The following is a 20,292-nucleotide window of genomic DNA, read 5'->3' as shown; positions in this document are numbered from 1 at the left end:
ATTACACGGTCCTGATATTAAATCAACTCAGCAGATGGTGAAATAGCAGTTAGAGCCACCCAGATCTTATTTCCACAGTGACTGTGACCTTGTTGAGCCCACCTTAGCGTTGAGGAGAAACAGCAAATGCACTGAAAGAACAAGTTGCGTCACAGCACCAGGAAGGTAGCTAGCACAGGAGTGAAGGTCAAGCCCTTGGCAGTGCTTCCTCAGGAGCTCTGCATGCTGGCTTGGCTTGGTCTTAGGTTGATGTGTCAGCATTGCCATGGGAGCTGAGAACTCATGACGCCTCATCCCTTCCAGGCATGAAGACTGGTGGGTATGTATGTCAGTAGTTCTTTGAAGACATGCGACTCATGGAATAAAAGGCACTCTGGGGCCCTTGACCCTTTGCTTGGGCAGACACTGGTCTATGGTTAGATGGGACATCTAGTAAGGATGCAAGTGGAGGGAAGTATGTGAACTCTCTGGCCACTTACAGTCCTCTGACCTTTAACTTGCTTCTGTGATCAAATTACCTTTGTTTAAATATTTCATTTGTGGGGAAATCCCTGCAATGTAAATCCTAACACCCGAAAATATCATCAGTATCTCTGTAGCTTTCTTGTAACCATCTAGGCTGCAGGGAATATGCTGACCCATTTGTATCTCATGCAGCACTTAATGGGGACCCACAGATGTAGTAGGAAGCACCCTAGCAGATCCTTCCACAGCCTCCACTTACCTTTGCCACCAGCTTGGAAGGGGCTCATGGTCATCATTATGTTTACTGCAAAGAAAACTTGAGGCTGTATGTGAGTCGCTCAACTCTCATAGGGTACGTGAGACTCCGTGATAGCCAGTGCAGAGCTGGCCTTGGCCTGAGACATGCTGCCTCTGTCCTCTTGCCCATGAACTGAAGGTATCCCAGGGAAGACATGTAGATGAGCAACTTTGAAGGTCTGTCTGGCTGTTTTTCTTCTTCTTTTATATTTATTTATTTTGGGGTCTATATCCAATACTATAACACATGTGTAAATGTCAGAGGAACACCTACCAGATCAGAGTCAGTTCTCCTCTTCTGCCATGTGGTTCTGGGGATCAAAGTCACACCATCAGGTTTTGGGGTATGTACTTGTACCTTCTGCTCATTTTGGTGACTCTTCCCCCTTTCTTCTCTACAGGAAACAGAGTTCTAAAGTCACCAGGGAAGGATTCCCACCTTGAAGGACTGTCATCCTACTTGACAACCTATTGCACTATCCTAATGATTTTCATAGTCAAGAACACTTTTCCAAATTGCTTTTAATTTTGAAAAAATTAGTTATTAATTGATCGATTGTGTGTGTGTGAAGGCCACAGAGTAATTGATAGCAGTTGTTTCTCTTCTTCTACCTTGTGGGGCCTGGGGATTAAACTCAAGTCTTTATACTTGGTCATAAGCACGCCCCCTACTGAGTCATCTCACCTCCTGCTGGGTCACCTAACAACCTACTAAGTCACCTCACCACCTGCTGAGTCATCTCACCATCTACTGAGTCAGCTCACCACCTGCTGAATCACCTCACCACCTGCTGAGTCAGCTCACCATCTGTTGGGTCACCTCAGCACTTGCTGAGTCACCTCATCACCTGCCAAGTCAGCTCACCATCTGTTGGGTTACCTTACCACCTGCTGAGTCACCTCAGCACTTGCTGAGTCGCCTCACCACCTGCTGAGTCAGCTTACCACCTGCTGAGTCACTTCACTACCTGCTAAGTCACCTCACCACCTGTTGGATCACCTCACTACCTACTGAGTTAAGTCACCACTAACTGAGTCAGCTCACCACCTGCTGAGTCACCTCATCACCAGCTGAGTCACCTCATTAGCCCATTGTTTCTAAATCCTTCTCACTCAAGTTTAAGACATGAGCTTCCCACTGCTAAAAGAGAACAGATGGTTACAAAATTCTGCATATGAATTCTTCGTTCTTTGGGAACAAACACACATAAGTATTATGTACCTTGAAACACATACCCACATCCACACAACCCTGATCCTGTGCATCCATTCACTGTTACACAGTGAAAAGTTCAGCATTTCTTACCTTTTGGGTATTTTCTTTCTTTTGAAATATGCGTGATTGCCCCCATCCCAACTCCACAGGAGGACCTCATAGTTGGTACTGCTAACCTGGTGTAGGTTTCTAAGCCAATGACTAGGAGGATAGTAGACACAGGGGAGTCAGGCGGGTGGGCAGGGGTTGAATCAGTTACTGTTGTTTTGCTAAAGGGACTACTCTCTATCTATGTACCCATAGATCACACCCTTGGTTAGAGATGCTTTTGCTTGCCTTGGGACATAACTGGTCCATGTGCTGAGAAAAGGGACTCTTGGGTACTCAGCCCTATGTGGGACATCTGTATAACACATCCCCAGAGCCCAGGGAATATCATGGGGGAATATAAGAGCTATAGGATGAGAATTGGTGCTACAGAATGCTGTTTGTGGATAAGACATGGCTGATGCATCCATAACTCAGAGCAACAGTGGTGACTTGCTCAAGACCTTCACAAGACTGAGCTGTCAACCTTCTACCCTGGATGGAAGACGGGATGGTAAGATCCCATCCTTCCATCGGAGCAACAGGCAATTAAAACGTGCACAGGGAAGGAAGAACATACTCTTTATACTGCTGAGTCACGATTGCATTGCCCTCACCCAAATAAATGTAGGAAACCACAATTAAATGAGGTGAGTCATCAATAAACCACAAACAAACAAACAAGTAAGCAACAGACATAAAAGTTGGAGGACTGAGGAGAAGGGATTTATTGGGAGGCGACAAGAGAAGACTACGACAACGGCGCAATTTTGATCAAAGAATGTGCGAAACTGTAAAAAAAAATAGTAAATATGTTAAATACATAAAAATAAAGACAAAAATACCACAGATTAAGTACAAACTAACGGTTAGTTCCTCACAAGTAATGTATGCTAACAGTTTGCACTGTGCTTCTTATAGTGCAGTAGTAGATGATGCTTACCAACTGGATCCTTGCCTGTTGTTTTAAAGTTTATCAGTTGGACTCCCCTCCTGGAGACATGCATCCTGCATATAATAAATTCTCAGAAAGAACGTGTCCAGAAGCTGCCTGGTTATACAATGTTGTCTTCCCAAATCTTAAGACATCAAGAGATGGTTTTAAAATCTGGCACAAGCCAGAGGGTGTGATAGTACATGCCTTTGGTCCCTGAATTTGGGAGACAAAGGGAGGGATTGAACTTGTAGATTAGGTTTGAACCTCTCTCTGAGTTTTGGTTTAGTCTACACCCTGAGACGCTGTTGAAAAACCAACTGAAGAAGCAAGCAAACCAAGTCTGGAACAGTTTACATATGTATGCCATTAGGACCACACATCTGCCCTCTGCTTTGCTCTGTTGTATTTCTACTTTTATTATGGATGACTTTGTGCATTTTCATGGGGTCTTATTTAGAATGTGACCAAAACTTTCCAAGTAAGTAAGTGATTTCCAGTTGGGTAATATGTTGGAGACAGGACCTAGTGTATAGGTCCATGTGGGGGCGGGGTTAAGACGGGAGGCAGGAAAGATGGCAGAGTCAGGGAAAACTGTTCTAGTGGTGCTTCACTGCCTCTTAGCATTCTGTCTCTTACAGTCACCACCACTGGGTCATCATCAAGCAGTCACAATCAGAAAGGTAAGGAAAACAGACGATATGAGGAAGGGTCCAGAGCTGGGCAGTCTTTGGTCAGAAGATCACATTTGGTTTTGCTTCAGATTGCTGAAGGGAAGAAAAGAAAGGGAGAGAAGGGAGAGGTTGGAGAGGACAGGGAGGGCAGGGACACAATGAAGTGCAGAGAGACGGCCAACTGGGGTGGGGGTTTTGGCCCTCAGTAGGCTCAGTCCCACCACTCACTCTGTGGGGGTTTCAGCGCTGAAGGCAAGATCAAGGGAGTACCATGCTTCCAAATTTTCCTGTACCTGCCTCTAACCAGCCTTCGCAAACTGACCCGGATCTCTTTATGCCAGCTCTTTCTCCTCTTGCCTCCCTCAGCCACATCACCCCTCAGCGTACACACAGCTAGAACAGTTTCCTGATGCAGCCACGCCCATCTGCCACCCTGTGATTGGCTGCCCAGGAGTCTCCCTAGACAGTGTCCACAACTGCTGTGCACTGCACACGGGGTTTCCTAAACCTGAAAAGAGAAACGACTGTAATTCCATTAGCTTATATGCATCTCATGCAGGGATTCAGCCCTCAACTTTTGAAGGCTCTTCCATGGGCCACAGAAGCAATAGCATTTTCTGAAGTAGCACACTGAAGCCTGGCCCGAGGGCTGTCTTCTGTGCTGGCAGGTATATTCAATAAGGAAGAATGGGGATACAAACGAATATCTAGTACATGTAGCATCTCCTAGCCACCAGGCTACATTCAGTTCAGTATGGATACTCCTTGCAGATCTAAGGTACTGTGTTTTTTTGTGCCAAGTTGTCATATTTCCATCCCTAGAGTGGCAGGTTTTGATCAATGTTTAGTCACGTAAAGCAGCGCTCTGGATCTCACGGATTTCTGTTCTCCAAGTTACAGTGCTTTCCCAGTCTGATAAGGTGTCTCTCACCTGAATCTTATTCATTGTCAGTTCTGTTCTTCGGCTCGCAGCTGTTTTTTTGCCTTTGCCTCACACAGAACCGCTGGCAAGAAAGGCTCCAGAGAATTAGTTAAGGATGAAGAGGGAGGAGAGACAAAAGGTGCGCCCCCCCCCCCCCCCGCGCACTCCCCAAGAAGCAGGGAAGCTCAAGGGAAAGAAGGTGTTGGGAACTGGCTACAGGCTTGTCCGTGGGCATGCCTACAGATGGCTTCCCTCCCCATCCCTCAGGCTCAGTGGCTCTCCATCATTTCTCAGAATCTCTTTGGAGACAGAGACATGAAAGGGAGCCGTGGGTCAAAGGCAGGGATGAGGGCTCCGGGCTCCTTTGTCCGTGGCCTCATATCGCCTTTGTGCCCTTGCTTTCCCCAGAAGCAGGTACCTTCCGCTCACCATGCCACTCACGCCTGTCCTTTTGGATGACAGCATCACACCTTCACCATCACCTCATTTACATTTCAAACTGCCTCCCGCCCGCTCTTGATTAATTATTTAGTGACCTAGCTACTACTCTTCAGTGTGTGTGAGCTCATATTTCACGTACAAGGTTCAACTTTTTTTTTTTTTTTTTTTTTTTTTTTTTGGTCTAAACCTTCCTTCCTTGAATTTCATGTGACTTTCACAGTGAAATGCCCCAGCCTCCCTTTTTCAGGTACCATTCTGGCCCATGGGTTCTCCTTCTTGGTGGCAGACCACCTGGACTGAATCCCCTGTCTGGGTGTTCCCCTACCTACCCTAGATTTGAGTCACTCCATTCAAAGTACGTAAATAACAGTGTTTAGGAAGCACAATGTCAAGTTTTCTTTAATTATCAGTAACACATAAGCAAGGGATGGGAACTTCAGAACTCAAAGGGTTTTGTAGTATCCCCAGCTCAATCACTTTGTAGTAATGGATGAATAGTGAGCATGCTCTGTCTGTAACTTATTTCCGTTATCTCTTCAAGGGGTATAAAAATGTATATGTGTGACACAGTTGTCAGAGGAACACAAGGACTGGAAAGGGACAATATTGCCCAGAAACTCTGAGACATAATCAATCTCTCTCAGTGGGTGTCTTAGTCAGGTTTTCTATTCCTGCACAAACATCATGACCAAGAAGCAAATTGGGGAGGAAAGGGTTTATTCAGCTTACACTTCCACATTGCTGTTCATCACCATGGAAGTCAGGACTGGAACTCACACAGGGCAGGAACAGGAGCTGATGCAGAGGCCATGGAGGGATGTTCTTTACTGGCTTGCCTCCCCTGGCTTGCTCAGCCTGCTCTCTTATAGAACCCAAGACTACCAGCCCAGAGATGGCACCACCCACAAGGGGCCTTTACCCTTGATCACTAGTTGAGAAAATGCCTTACAGTTGGATCTCATGGTGGCATTTCCTCACCTGAATCTCCTTTCTCTGTGATAACTCCAACTGTGTCAAGTTGACACAAAACTAGCCAGTACAGTGGGAATGAAAGTTGGCACAGAGGCAGCCCCCTTGAACAATCAGGGAGTTTATTATGTTATTATATTATTATTATAATATTATTATTTTACCTTTATTCTGTGCAAAATTTTCTTACCAGTACTGGAGCAAGGAGGCCAGAGAACTTTGCCAGCATGCTTTGAAGTTCTGAGTTCTTGTTCTGAGTCTGAGTTCTAGAAAGTGTTATTGTTCTGGACCTCAGTTCTCTTATCTGTGAAATGGGCCATACTATGGGTACTATGGGAAAAAAAAGTTGATTGGCCGGGGTGAGTAAACTTGTGCCACATAGTAGGTTGTCAATAAATGATTTTGCTATTTTCAAATCCAGACGAGTGGGGGCTTGCCTATAAGAAAGTTGCTCAGCATATAAGATACAATTTGCAAAACACATGAAACTGAAGAAGAACGAAGACCAAAGTGTGGACACTTTGCCCCTTCTTAGAATTGGAAACAATCTAAGTACAAACTAACGGTCAGCTATTGGATGGAGCACAGGGCCCCCAATGGAGGAGCTAGAGAAAGTATCCAAGGAGCTAAAGAGATCTGCAACCCTGTAGGTGCAACAACAATATGAACTAACCAGTACCCCGGAGCTCTTGACTCTAGCTGCATATGTATCAAAAGATGGCCTAGTTGGCCATCACTGGAAAGAGAGGCCCATTGGACACGCAAACTTTATATGCCCCAGTACAGGGGAATGCCAGGGCCAAAAAATGGGAATGGGTGGGTAGGGAAGTGGGGGGGGGGGAGGGTATGGGGGACTTTTGGGATAGCATTCTAAATGTAATTGAGGAAAATACGTAATAATAAAAATATTAAAAAAAAGAAAGTTGCTCAGCTCTGCTTTCAAAAGACAAAAAGAAGGTTTTCGTTACCCAGACGATTATCAGCTCCTGAAGAACATAGGACACATTCCTCACCACACAAGAAAAAAGGGATTTACGAGAGAGAGAGAGAGAGAGAGAGAGAGAGAGAGAAAGAGAGAGAGAGAGAGACTTGATGGAGCAGCCCTTATGTACTCTCTGAGCACATTGCAAATTCTCTCCCTGTTGTAGAATTTCTGGAAACTGGGAGTTCTTCAGACTCTGTTGATGAACAGTTCTGGAGCCTGGAAGGGAGAACTCTGGGATGGTCTGGTAGGACTCTTGTGTTGACTGACTTCAAGCTCACATGTATGAATTCCACCTGCAGGTTTGCTTGTGAAGCCAGGGTGGTGCTATGTGACTGTCTCTGTCTGACCCACAGGCTGACCCCTCAGCAGATGGCAACCAAATCCCAAACACTGATTCATTTCTCTTCGGCTGTGCAAAATCAGAAGCAAAGGCCCATGCGTCACTTGCATCCTCATGAAAAGAACAGCCAGGTTACCCAGCGCCCATCATGCATGGGCTTGCACACTTCCACATTGGCTCAAGACTCATCAATGTGTGATGTTTTCCAGCCTTCAGCAGATGACTCCTTGTTGAATTTTGGGCTTGAGCCTTAAATCTTGCCTTCTTTCTCTAGTTTGCTTTCTTCATTTCCCTTTACTAAGGAGTCCTTAGATGCTTAGTATAGAATACAAAGAGAGTAGACTTTTTACTTGTTGGTAATATGTGGCATTGTGTATTTGGATTGCTATCAAGGAACAAAATGAATTGCATCTCTCTGTTGACATAAATAAAAAAAGCTGGAGTAAGATTCTGAAGTAAAGTCAGGGATCCTAGATGGGTCAGAAGGTGTGCAACTCCTTGACTCCATCTTGTTGGGGCTGCCAGCTGCCTGTGGGGCTTCAGTTTTGAGAACAGGCCAAGGAAGAGAGCCGAGGAAGCCCAGCCAACCTCTTCTGTCAGTTGTTTTCTACGGTAGAGTTGCCCTGGGCCACCTTTCCACACAACAAGATTCTATAATAATAATAATAATAATAATAATAATAATAATAATAATAATAATAATATTCTCCTATAGAAGCTATCAGAGGCAACCCTCAATGCCCTAGTTTCTATATCTACTTGTGAAGACACTCTGGGGAACACCTATGTAGTATGATGAAAACATATATTAACCTAAATGCTCCAGGTGTTAGAAACACCCCTACCAATTGTGTAGTTAATGGATTCAGATATGAGGCAGACAGGAGCAGTAGTCCCAGAGGAGGGGCAAGGCCCTGGAGCTTGTCCAAGGATCTCAGTCAAGGAAGGTGGCGGTGTATGCCAGTGCTGAGCACCACCTGGCTGAGAATGTTTTCTGCCCTTTTCTTTCTCCCAGCCTCTTGCTGGCCTGGGTGGGCAGCTCAATCTGCTGTGCCTGTAGTTGGTGTCTGAGGGAGAGGAACCATCTGAGTGCGCCAGTGGCTGCAGCCAACCTGTCCCCTTATAAGGAGCAGCCCTGCATTTGGTGATCTTTGCGAATCAACTCTCACCCAGAAGGAAGACTGATGAGCACTGGATACAGAATGCCAAGTTCCTGAGAGATGGCACTTCTGGGTGAAGGGAGCCTGGAGCCTTTTCCAGCAAAAGTTGTTGGTACATACTCCCGAGGCATAAGGTGTCACTTAGGCCAGAGACTAGAAAATCTGTGAGGCTTTGCTGTGCCTCTCCCAGCCTCTCTCCTCCCTCTTTTAACTAGGTCTGCAAATGGTTGTTTCCATGTCTGGGCAAGATGGACAATGGAAGTTCTGCTGTTCTATTTTCATTCTGATGAGCCTTTAAATGGGAGGAAGATTATAATGTTGTTAAAATAAGATTAATGCTACAATAGCCACTACCCTCCAAGCAGAGTTGACCAGGATTATAATGAACAGCTCAGCTAGTTAGTAGAAATGTTATCAGTGGTCTCATAGGTGGAGTAAGTTTCTACCCGTGGGGATCAAACTGGACTAAAAGTAAGAGTAATTCAGCACAGTGGATGTTTGTCTGCATAAAAATCTTGGCTTAGATATCCAAGACCTCTGCTGTCGCCACCACCTTCCTTTCCTTGGATAACAGTGGCTTTCCTGTTTAAAATACTAGACTCCAGGGTTGGTTGTTCTCCATGTTTTAATGCTCCTTTCTGTCATTTTCATGATGTGAGCCTGCATTCCCAAGAACCACAGCGTGATCCAAAAAGACAATGATAGTGAACTCCCATCATACCTGATTCCTGGCAGCAGGAAAGAGCTGTGGAGCAGATCTAGTAAGTGTATATACCTGCTATATTAAAAGGCAGGTTGCAGAGTCAGGACACTCACTGGCCATGCTCGAGTTTATAGTTGGGATTATATGGTCACATCCTGTTGGCCACAGTCTACAAACAAAGAGGTGGGAACCATAGATGGCCTCTCTATCTGTGTAACTTCTGTTTCTGTGAAGTGCTTCTAACATTGCTCATCTATCCATGCTCCCTAATCAACTTAACAGATACCCAGTTTCCTCCCAAGTCCTCAAAGTAGACTTGCTTTGGCTATGGCCACCTCTAGCCCCTGAATGGTTTCTGCTCTGGGTCTTTCCTCACCCATGTTCCCCATTGTCTTAAGAACTGATAATAGAGCCAATCATATTCAGGATACAATACTTTGGTCACTCATGTCTATAGAGAGCCATAGTTATTTGTAGCAGCCAGCATTGGTTAAGACTTCCTATTTGTCAGCCTTTGCACTCAGTTTGTTCCCCATTTACCAACACAGCCTTGGGAAATGAATGCTGTTCACAGAGATGAGGAATGGTACAGGAACGTGTGGTGGCTGGATGGCAGACCTGGACTGTAGTCCTCCATCTCATTTCTGAACTCAGTAGCTTTATCAACGCCTAGGAGGATTTCTCTCAGGCTGTTGAGACCCCTGACCCAAGTTAACACATTATCAGCTGAACATCCCTCCAGACTTTGATTTTCCGTATTCTTTCTGCTATTTATTTCACCACTGTAAAAGGATTGGGGGGAAAAAAAGAGTAGAAACACTAACAGAATCTGAGTGAAGCGTTTGGTAATAAAGTTCCCCTTAGTATCCCTGAGCCAAGCCTTTGTTGGCCTCATAGATGTAATATCATAGGAAAGTTTAGTGTCATCCTTTAGCAGGTTAATTAAGAGAGGAAAGGGGTGTTGAGCCCATATGCCAACACTTGCCTTCCAGATATCCAAGAATCCAAGGTTTTTCCATCATTGACAACCACCAAACCTTACAATTAAACAGTAATCTAGACAGTCCCTAGGGAGTACTGCACATCTCTTCTGCTTCATTTAGAAATTTCTCAGAACATTGGCAAAATGAGATGGTTGGGATAGAGGGATGGGCACTCCAAGGAACATTCGGATAGTAGAAAATCCAACACCTTGTGCTTGGAACTGTGTGTCTGAGATGGTGGCTCATAAAGCACAAACTATTTACCAATTCAGCGGTCATTGTGAAGTAAGCATGGGTATGTCAGGCAGCTATAGGGACTGCTGTCTAGAAGCCCATTTTGGGTCCTAAAGAAAGAATGAGTGGATTATACAGTGCCTGTACTGATCAGAACACATTGTGTTGAGCTGTAGTAACAAATAAAAGCCCAGGTACAAGGAACCCAGTCCAGCAGATGCTTAATGCCCTATTTTTACAATGTCCATTGCAGGTCAGGAGAGACCTCCTCTACCTGATGTCTCAGGGATCAGAGTTCCTTCCATTCAGAGATGTTGTCACCTCAGCATACAGCTCCCAGTGGGAGAGAGAACATGGGCAATTCATAACTACTTTTGATTGAAAACACACTTCTTCACTCAAAGTCCATTTGCTGTGTGTGTTTTCTCTGAATTACAGTGATGACTCTAGGGATAAGAGGGGAACTCAGAAGGACCAGCTAAGGAAGCCTATGAAATTTACAGGGAAGAGAAGACTCTTCTGAAGAGCTGGACACAGGCTGGGCAAGGGGCTCTAGGGATGCAGCTTTCATGATAAATCACCCATGCTGGGGTGAGACATTCGGTGATACAGCTGCCAGAGAGTCATCTATGCTCTGGTAAGTAACATAAATAAACTCATTGGCTCATTCAAGTGGAATCCTATCTTCAGGTTGTTGGTTCCCTATCTGGTATGAATAGCTGCTTGTTTGTGTTAATCCTGGAAAAGCCATGCAACACCACTGGGCAGAACTAGCTAGTCTTCCCATGCATCAGTGAAGGGAAATGCAGACATGCTTAGGATGAAGCATCTCCAATGCTTTTGCCAGGGCTAACCCCACTCACTCACTGTGAAGCAGACTGCTTTCCAGAAAAGCTCACTACCCGGTAAAGGTTCTGCGAGATGAAACCTGCCTATGCAGTGTGACTTCCTATGGTGACTGGGGTTTAAGTCTGTGTCCTATATTCTCTGAGCTATTTCCTGCTTATGTGATTATTCTAGCTAGAGAACAGCAGCTGTGCCTTTAGAAGGGTCTTTATAAATCCAAACAACTAGTGAAAAGTGCATGTGGAAAATCTGCTTCCCATAGACTACCTGTGATACTCAGAAAAATGCCCTACAGACTTGCCTAAGGCCCCCTTCTTGGGAAGATATTTTCTCAAATCAGGTTCTCTCTTCATTCCTCTATATAGACATGCAAAACTGACCCTGGGATATAAGAAGCTGTACTGTACTTCAGTAAAAAAAAGAAATGTTTGTTCTAATGCTTTCATCTGAGGCGACAGAGTCCTGTCCAAGTAATTTCATATTTTCAAATGTGGTCCAGTAGTGTATCTTTAAGGACAGAAAGTACCTTTCTTACCCTCTCTCTTTTTATGGAAGTATAGTCTGTTTCTCCCATAGGGAGTTAACAGGTTGCATCACGTGTACCAAGAATCTTGCCTTTGGAAGATGAATGCTCAGAGGTTCCCTCCCTGGGCCACTCTGTCACTTCTTCAGGTGAGTAGTTGTCAGCTCTCTCCTTGTCCTACTGAGAAAGGAAAGACTGGGTATGTAAAGCCCTCTTGGATGGTCTGTGGAAGAGTCAGGTTAGTCTCATTCAACAAACCACAAGCCAAACTACATGGCTTCATGTCCTAGACTTCCTATCAGCCATGACCAGAAACTAAGGTTGTGCTAGAATCACCTGTGTGGCCTTCGCAATCCTATAATGACTAGCCTTCATCAAGACCAATCCTGGGAAGTTTGTCAGTGATCTATGTGAAGAAGAGACACTGGAAGGGATGTCAGGGCTGTAAACTGGGACTGATTACTTCATCTCTTTGGAACTGATTCTCATGAATTTTCTATAGAGGAAGGTGCATTAAGTTCGCCTCTAGTCACCAAAGACTATAAATCCTGAGAATTCACGCTCCCAGGAACGTGTGCACTGGTAGGTATGTATTTTTCTATATTTTCATTAACCTTTATGGACTTGTTAGAAAATTCTGAACCTCTCCGCCCACTTTACTATCTAGAGCTATTACTAAAGACCCAGACTCAGAAGCTTAAACACAGGACTTGTCCAGGGTCTGACTTCCAGCATTCTCCTACCAAAGTGCGTTCGTTATTTCACTCACACATTGCTAAACATAAGAATTAGATCTAGGTGATATGATTGTGTCAGAAGTTCTTAAGTGGAGTCTTCATAAATGGGTGAGTGAATAGTCCACTGATTTCATACGTGTTGGAGCCAAATCTAACATGATAAGCTTGCCCATTGCAGGGCAAGCCTCATTCTGATTGCCCCTAACGAATTATATCACAAGCTTGGACAAATAAGCCAGCCAGTCCTAATCCCAATGTAATCCAAAAGCAAATCATTAAACCCAGTCACTGCCTCCCAAAGAAGTTTATTGAGAAGTAATGTATGCATGCGTGTTATTCATCGTAAAGAAGATAGGCAGCCCATACAACATTGGTATGCAAAGCCTTTCAACTGGGCTTTCCCTAAGTGTGGTCCATCTTTTTTGATAAAATTACAGTCTCTTAATCAGTTTTGATTCTCAGTTCCAAGTTCTAACTTTTTTATTACTTCTTTCATTTTTTTTGATATTACAATATAATTACATCATTTCCCCTCCCCTTTCCTTCTTCTAAACCCTCCCACACACCCCTATTTGCACTCTTTCAAATTCATGGCCTATCTTTTTTAAATGACTGTTACTGCACACACACACACACACACACACACACCTAAAGAAACCTGTTCTGTCTGTGTAGTGTGGCTTGTATGTTTGTTTTCAGGGATAGCTATTTGGTATTGGATAACCAGTTGGTGTAAGGATCAGGGAATTCACTGCAAAATTGCTTCTCCAAGTAATGTCAGAAACCACACTCATAAAATCACACTGACATGACCTGCCTAAACACAACCCAATCAAGGACAATAATAGATGAGCCAAAGTGGATGGGGAAGATTGCAAGGCCTCAGCCCTACACTGAGGACTACAGGCAACTAAGGAATGCTGAGAGTGGCTAGTGTCTTCTTCCCCAGGGATGATTCATTTGGTATTTTAAGATATTTGGTCTTTATAGGTAGTTATGTTGTATATTCAGACAATGGCCTATGAAAGAGCTACAATTTAAAATTCTTCAAGTTTTTTTTTATTAGACAAAAAATTGGCCTAGTTTTAACCACGATTATAGTCCTATTGGTCCCGCTCATTTGTCAAACACCCCATTGAAAGGATAAGCCCCCAGGTTCCCATGGTTAGATACTTTTCTAACATTGTGGATGGCTCGGTTTATATCCTTTACCCTCAAATGAAAATTGGCATTCTCATTAGACTTCTTTCAAAGCAGATCTTTAAAGCTTACTCAACCTATGTGGAAATTGAATCTTACAAGGCTCCAAGACCAGCCAGCAGGCTTTAGCAAAGACTAAATCTCAGAAGTGCAGATCTTCAGTTGTGCAAAGGACAGTGCTAAACTTCTGGCTTGGAAGGTATCCTGATATACCTAATTCTATTTATGAAACTGCATATGTGCTTTGCAACTCCGTTTCGATCCAGCTCTTTCAGCTCGAGATGGAAACCATATGTGTGTCTAAGGCCCTTATGTTTTGCCTTGGAGAGTCTCGGATTTTGTTTTGATTTCCAACTTGGCATCATGGATAGATTTGAAGGTATCCTGGTTATGTCCTTGACCCCCAGAATCACCTGGGAGCACTTTTGTTACTTGTAGTTATCTTCTTAAAGGAAATCTCATTTCTATATGCCCAAGAAGGTGCTGGGGCCTTTCTTCTTCAGAAAGCTGTTATAAGTACAACAGATATCTGAAGAAATATGTGCAAATTCTGGATGACAATTTCATACACAGACAAAATAGGTTTTTTTTTTGAAATTATTAGGTTGTCTCTTCCCCATGAATTATTATTTCCTACTCTGGTGTGGTCATCAAGTTCTCCTGTACTAGGAACACAAGAATCAGGGTCATGCACTAGTGTGACACATAGCCTTCCTTGATATTTGTTGCCAAAACATGGAACAGTCCATGCTTACCTCTGAGCAAGCTCTCAGTGGGAGCATCAGAGCACAATAGTGAACTGGACACAGATTCAGCCTAGGTACACTTTAGTCTGTTATTACCTGAGCCTGGTAACTATAAAAAAAAAATAACAAAGGGTTCATTTGGCTCATGGCTCTGGAAGCTGAGAGCTCTGGTTGGCATCTGTTGAGGGCCTCCTCTTGCTTCTTAACATGGTGGGGGACATCGCGTGGTAGGCAGAGAGGGTGTTAGCAACTCCTCTCCTCTTCTTATTAAGCGCTAACATCATCATGGGTGCCCCACCCTCATGACCTCATTAAGTCTTAATTATTTCCCAAATACCTCACCTCCAAATGCCATTAACATATGACCTTGGCAATTAAGTTTCTAACACATGGACTTTTAAGGGAGACATGCAAACCATGAAACCCTCTAATGGCTTCAGGGAGCAGAGCAGTCTGCCTTTCTATCTGGGACTTTCTGCACGAAAGAGAAGAAAACCCATTGGTACTTAATATTAGTTTTCTTCTCTAAGGTCATGCAAAAGGGCTCAGAGAAACAGCCACTCCTTCTTCTGTTTCTATAGAAATCGAGAGCTATTCCTATGCTGCTCAGGACTGATTTCAATGGAAACTAGTTTTCTGCCTTAAAAGATGATAAGATCTGATTGGGAAAGATTGGTCAGTTCTGTTATTTGACCTCATGGTTTTAGAGTCAGAAGGATCATTAATACCTGTTGTATGCAGAAATGTTCTATTGCCTTGCTTACCAGGTGCTCATTTGCTCTTTGCTCATGAAATAAAGAGGGAAATCAGGTTAATGATAGAGGAAATCAGTTTAAAACTTTCTCTTAGTGAAAGTGTGGGTGATAAAAAATAAGCAACAAAAGAGACCAAGGTTATTCTGAAGGAAGAAGGGGAGTGAAGGTCTTTTCATGGGCTTAACTGAGAAGGTAGCAGGCATTGGTGGGCAGTACCTGGCGTTTGGAAGGTGATACTTAATGGAACTTGAGTCTGTGACTTGACAGAATTTGGCTTTAAGTTTTTCAAATACCCATCAGTAGGACTGACACTTGTTTACATTTGGTCTATTACACAGCTACTATCTACATGCCTCTTGACACGTAGTGTAGTGACTCTATTCCAAGGCTGGTGGCAATTTGCTGAAGGTGCCCATGATTGAGTGACATTACCTGGATTACCATGCTATGGTGGAGACAATCGACTGTGCACACGAGCAAGGGAGGTACGACCAGCCTTTCTGATTGGCTGCTCACTAATTATTCAAGTTGGGGAAGAACCACCAAGATGTGCCAAGGTATTTTAAGATCTCAAAAAGTTAAAATGTTTTTAAACGTAAAAGTAAAAATAACTTTACATATATTTGCATTTTTGTGTTATTTTAGGACCTGTATTCTCTTCTATGTTTAGTATTAGACTGACAAGAGTATAGTCCAAATGAATATTTGAATATGTAGGGCCATACCAGTAATAGTTCTATGATTAAAAAACATATTTGCTTCTTTCTCCTCCTCCTCCTCCTCCTCCTCTTCCTCCTCCTCCTTCTTCTTCTCTCTCTCTCTCTCTCTTTCTCTCTCTCCATGCCATGGCACATATATGGAGGTAAGATGATACCCTTGGGTGTGGTTCCTTGTCTTAAATCTCGTTTGAAACAGGGTCTCTTTTTTATTTTTGCTGTTACATATGGCAATCTTACTGGCCAATGAGATTCTAATAATTCTCTTGTCCTGGCCTCCTATCTCCCTGTGGGAGCTCTGAGATGCATGCTGCTGCTCCTGCATTTACATGGGCACTGGGGAGTCTATATTCAGGTCTTCACTAATGTGGGGCAAGCAATTTTACCTACCAAACCATATCAGAAGACCTTGAATAATATTTATTATGGAGAAAAAGGAAGCAACATGTGAATATTCTGTAGATAGATTCTATATTCTCCTTTTTGCACCATATGGTTTAATAAGCTGGACACCACTAGAAAAATACTGTAAGCTATGATAATAAAGATACTGATATTTTTGACAGAATTTCTACTTAGTTTCCCCTGTACTTCTGTACTTATGATTTTAACAGCGAGATCACAAGACTTAGCTACAATGAGACCAGGAGGAGTGGCTTCATCCATGGCCATTCTAGACTAGCACTGCAAGATTCAAGGTTTGTTCTCTTTTTCTCTTTGTTGTCCTTTTTCTTTTTACTCTTCTCTCATATAATACCTCCTGACTGCAGTTTCCCCTCCATTCACTCCTCACAGTAGCCACCCTCTCCATCTCCCCTCTCCCCCATATCCTCTCCTCATTCATTTTCCTTCAGAAAATACCAGGCCTCCCAGGGATTGCAACCAAACATGGATGCACATTACAATAAGACTAGGCACAAGGCCTTATATCAGGACTGGGAAAGGCAACCCAATAGCAGGAAAAGGGTACAAAAGTCAAACTTTTATATAAAAGTTTGTAGAAAGTGATATAACTCATTCTTATATATCCTATTTCATGTGGCCTCATCAATATTAGACTTTTTAATGCAATTATCATGTAAACCCACTAGCTCTCAGATTACATTTGACCCAGTCTTTAAATATTTTAAGATTATTATCTTGTTTGAGATTTCCAACATTATCAAGAACATGAGACTCATATTGCTGGCTTTGTGCTCTAACTCTAGTTAAGAACTAGGAGTCTCACAGACACACCAAGCTAACAAGCTAATACCATATTTTCAGAGAACTTAGTGCAGATTCCATGATTGTCACTTCAGACCCTGTAAGCTTCTGTGAGCCTTTAGGCAGATCTCTGCTGGTGTTCTTGACCACTCTGGCCCTACAGTTCTTCCTCCCCTCTCTGTTGTGGGGTTTCCAGAGTTCCGAGGAGAAGGACGCAATGGAAATTTCTAATTTGGACTGTGTCCAATTAATGTTTGACTGTGTGTCTCTACATCTACTCCCATTAGCTGATAAGTCTCCCTGACACTGATCTATGGAGGTTCATATTTTAATAATAACTTTCTTTTGGAAAGAAAACATACTCCAAGTGGCCAGTGATTGATTGTCTTCAGGAGTGAGCCCCAAATGACCTCAGGTTATCCTACCAGGATACACAACTTGAATTTTCTCTTAGTTTCAGTATTTCCACAATGAGGACAAGATCCTTTCTTTACTTATTCTCCAAGACAGGAATCATTGAGTAAAGAGCTGTTCACTTTCCATGAATATGTAGGGTTTCTTGTGTCTGTTGTTGAAGTCCAGTTTTAGTCCACGGTAGTATGATAAGATACAAGTTATTATTTCAATTCTCTTGTATCTGATCAGGCTATGTTCTTTTGTGTTTGGGCAAAATGTTGTGTAGATACATGTTAGGTTTATTTGATTCATAATGTATGTTACTTTCATTAATTTTCTGTTTGGTTTCTGTCCAGATGACCTATCAATTAATGAGAGTGGGGTGTTGAAGTCTCCCACTACTAATGTTTGGGATTTGATGTGCCATTTAAGCTTCAGCAATGTTTCTTTTACAAACTTGTGTTTGGGGCATAGATGTTCAGAATTGAGATGTCATCTTGGTAGATTTTTTTTCCTTTGATGAGTATGAAGTGCCCTTCCCTGTCTCTTTTGATTAATTTTAGTTAAAAGCCTATTTTATTAGATATTAGAATGGACACTCCAGATTGCTTCTTGGGTTTGTTTGGAAAACGTCTTTTTTCAGCCCTTTACTCTGAGGAAATGTCTATACTTATTGCTGAGGTGTGTTTCTTGTATGCAGCAGAATTATGGATCCTGTTTTTGCATCCATTCTATTAGACTGTGGCATTTTATTGGGAAATTAAGTCTGTTGATGTTGAGGGATGTTAATGACCAGTGATTGGTATTTTTGTTACATTGATTTTGGTGGTGTTAGTATGTGTGCATGTGTGTTTCCCTTGTTTTGTTTTTGTTGGTACAGAATTACTTATTTTCTGTATTTTCTTGAATTAGAGTTTTTCTTCTAGTATTTCCTATAGGGATGGATTTGTGGGTAGATATCGTTTAAATTTGATTTTGTCTTGAAATATCTTGTTTTCTCCATCTGTGGTGATTGAGAGTTTTGCTGGGTATAGTAATGTAGGTTGGCATTTGTGGTTTTTTAGAGACTGCAAGACATTTGTCCAGGTCCTTTTAGTTTTTATAGTCTCTGTTGAGAAGTTGGGTAAAATTCTGATAGGTCTGCCTTTGTATGTTACCTGGCTTTTTACAGCAGCTTTTACTATTCTTTCTTTGTTCTGTAGATTTAGTGTTTTGATTTTTATGTACCAGGAGAACTGTATTCCTTTCTGAACAAGTCTAATTGGTGTTCCATGAGGTGTTCTTGTATGTTTATGGGCATCTATTTCTTTAGGTTGGTAAAGTTTTCTTCTATGATTTTGCTGAGAATATTTTCTGGTCCTTGAAGCTGGGGCTCTTCACCTTCTTCTATTCCTATTCTTTTTATGGTATCCCAGATTTTCTAGATGTATTGTGTCAGAGATGTTTTAGACTTAACATCTTTTGACTGATTTATCAATTTCTTCTATTGTATCTTCTACGTCTGAGATTCTTTCTACCATCTCTTGTATTCTATTGGTGATGATTGCATCTGTTGTTCCTGTTCTCTTCATTTCCAGGATTCCTCTAGTTTGTGCTTTATTGCTTCTATTTCCATTTTCAGGTCTTAAGCAGTTTTATTTATTTCCTTTATGTGTTTAATAGTATTTTCTTGTATTTCTTTAAGGAACTTATTTGTTTCCCCTTTAAAGGCCTATATAATCTTTATGAGATTGTATTTAAGGTCATTTTCTTGTGTTTAGGCTATACAGGGGTTGCTGTAGTAGGATACCTGTGCTTTTGTTGATTGTGTTCTTATGCTGGCCTTTAGCCATCTAGTTGGCCCTGGATGTTCCTGATGTAGCAGGTATTAGGATAGGGACTAACCTCTATAATCCTGGTGTGGTGGGTATTCTTGGGCTGGACAATGGAACTCAGTGGTCAGTGCAACTCTCCCAGCAGTTGGATGTACCTCTAGAGACACTCTGAGTAGGGAATCAGGGGTGGGGGTAGGTGAACAGAGAGAAGGTGGTACTATGGAGCTCTTGGGGACATTAAGGTGCTCTGGGTGTGCCTCAGAGGACTTAGCGGGTGGGGAAAATGGGTGCACAGAAAGAATCTAACCTGTATGCTGCCATATCTATAGGTGTGATGAAGGCAGGAGGAGAGGTGTCTGGACAATGGAGGGCTGGTGACAGCAGGCTTGTGTAACCCAGTGAGGACCAAGATCCTAACCCTAACACAGGAAATTATTGGGGAGGAAGTACCTCTAAACCATTGTAGCATGTGAGGAGTCTGCTTCTGGCTTGGAATATTGCCCTGTCTGGTTTCAGGAAGCCAGTTGACTGATCAGTTTTGATAATCATTGAAGCATCTTCAAAAACAATTGTTTGATAGGTAAGATTCAAGTCATAAAGTGCTCCTTGATTTACTACAGTGATCAGCCTCCATTTATAAGTTGATAAGAGAACAAGGGCCCAGCATGCAACCCAGTTGTTTATTATTTACTTCTGTTGCCTGTTATTTTCATGGTCGTATATAAAGTTGTGTTTATAACAAATAGAATAGGTTCTAGTCACAGAACCCAAATTCCAACTCTACTAGTAATATAAATAATGTATATAAAATTTTACAATCATCTGTGAAGACAAATACATTTATATAGACTTGGAAAGCTGTGAGAACATATTGTATGGCCAGAGTGGCTTGTTCATTCATGTGCAAAACAGACTTTGGAGACTGATTACTCTGACTATAAAT

The 20,292-nt window shown here is 42.6% G+C and overlaps 1 long non-coding RNA gene across 1 annotated transcript; it reads left to right on the top strand.

Moving 5' to 3' along the window:
- The first annotated feature begins 11,684 nt into the window (after positions 1–11,684).
- Gm36822 lies at positions 11,685–19,919 on the top strand. Its single transcript, XR_373378.2, has 5 exons — positions 11,685–11,928; positions 12,282–12,365; positions 15,556–15,774; positions 16,548–16,631; positions 19,679–19,919. It is a non-coding gene; the product is annotated as a predicted gene, 36822 (long non-coding RNA).
- The last annotated feature ends 373 nt before the right edge of the window (positions 19,920–20,292 follow it).

This window comes from Mus musculus, chromosome 1 (genome assembly GCF_000001635.26).
Source record: "Mus musculus strain C57BL/6J chromosome 1, GRCm38.p6 C57BL/6J".
In the NCBI taxonomy this organism is placed as follows: Eukaryota; Metazoa; Chordata; class Mammalia; order Rodentia; family Muridae; genus Mus; species Mus musculus.
The sequence above is the reverse complement of the archived record's forward strand: the minus strand, read 5'-3'. Positions and strand labels throughout refer to the sequence as shown.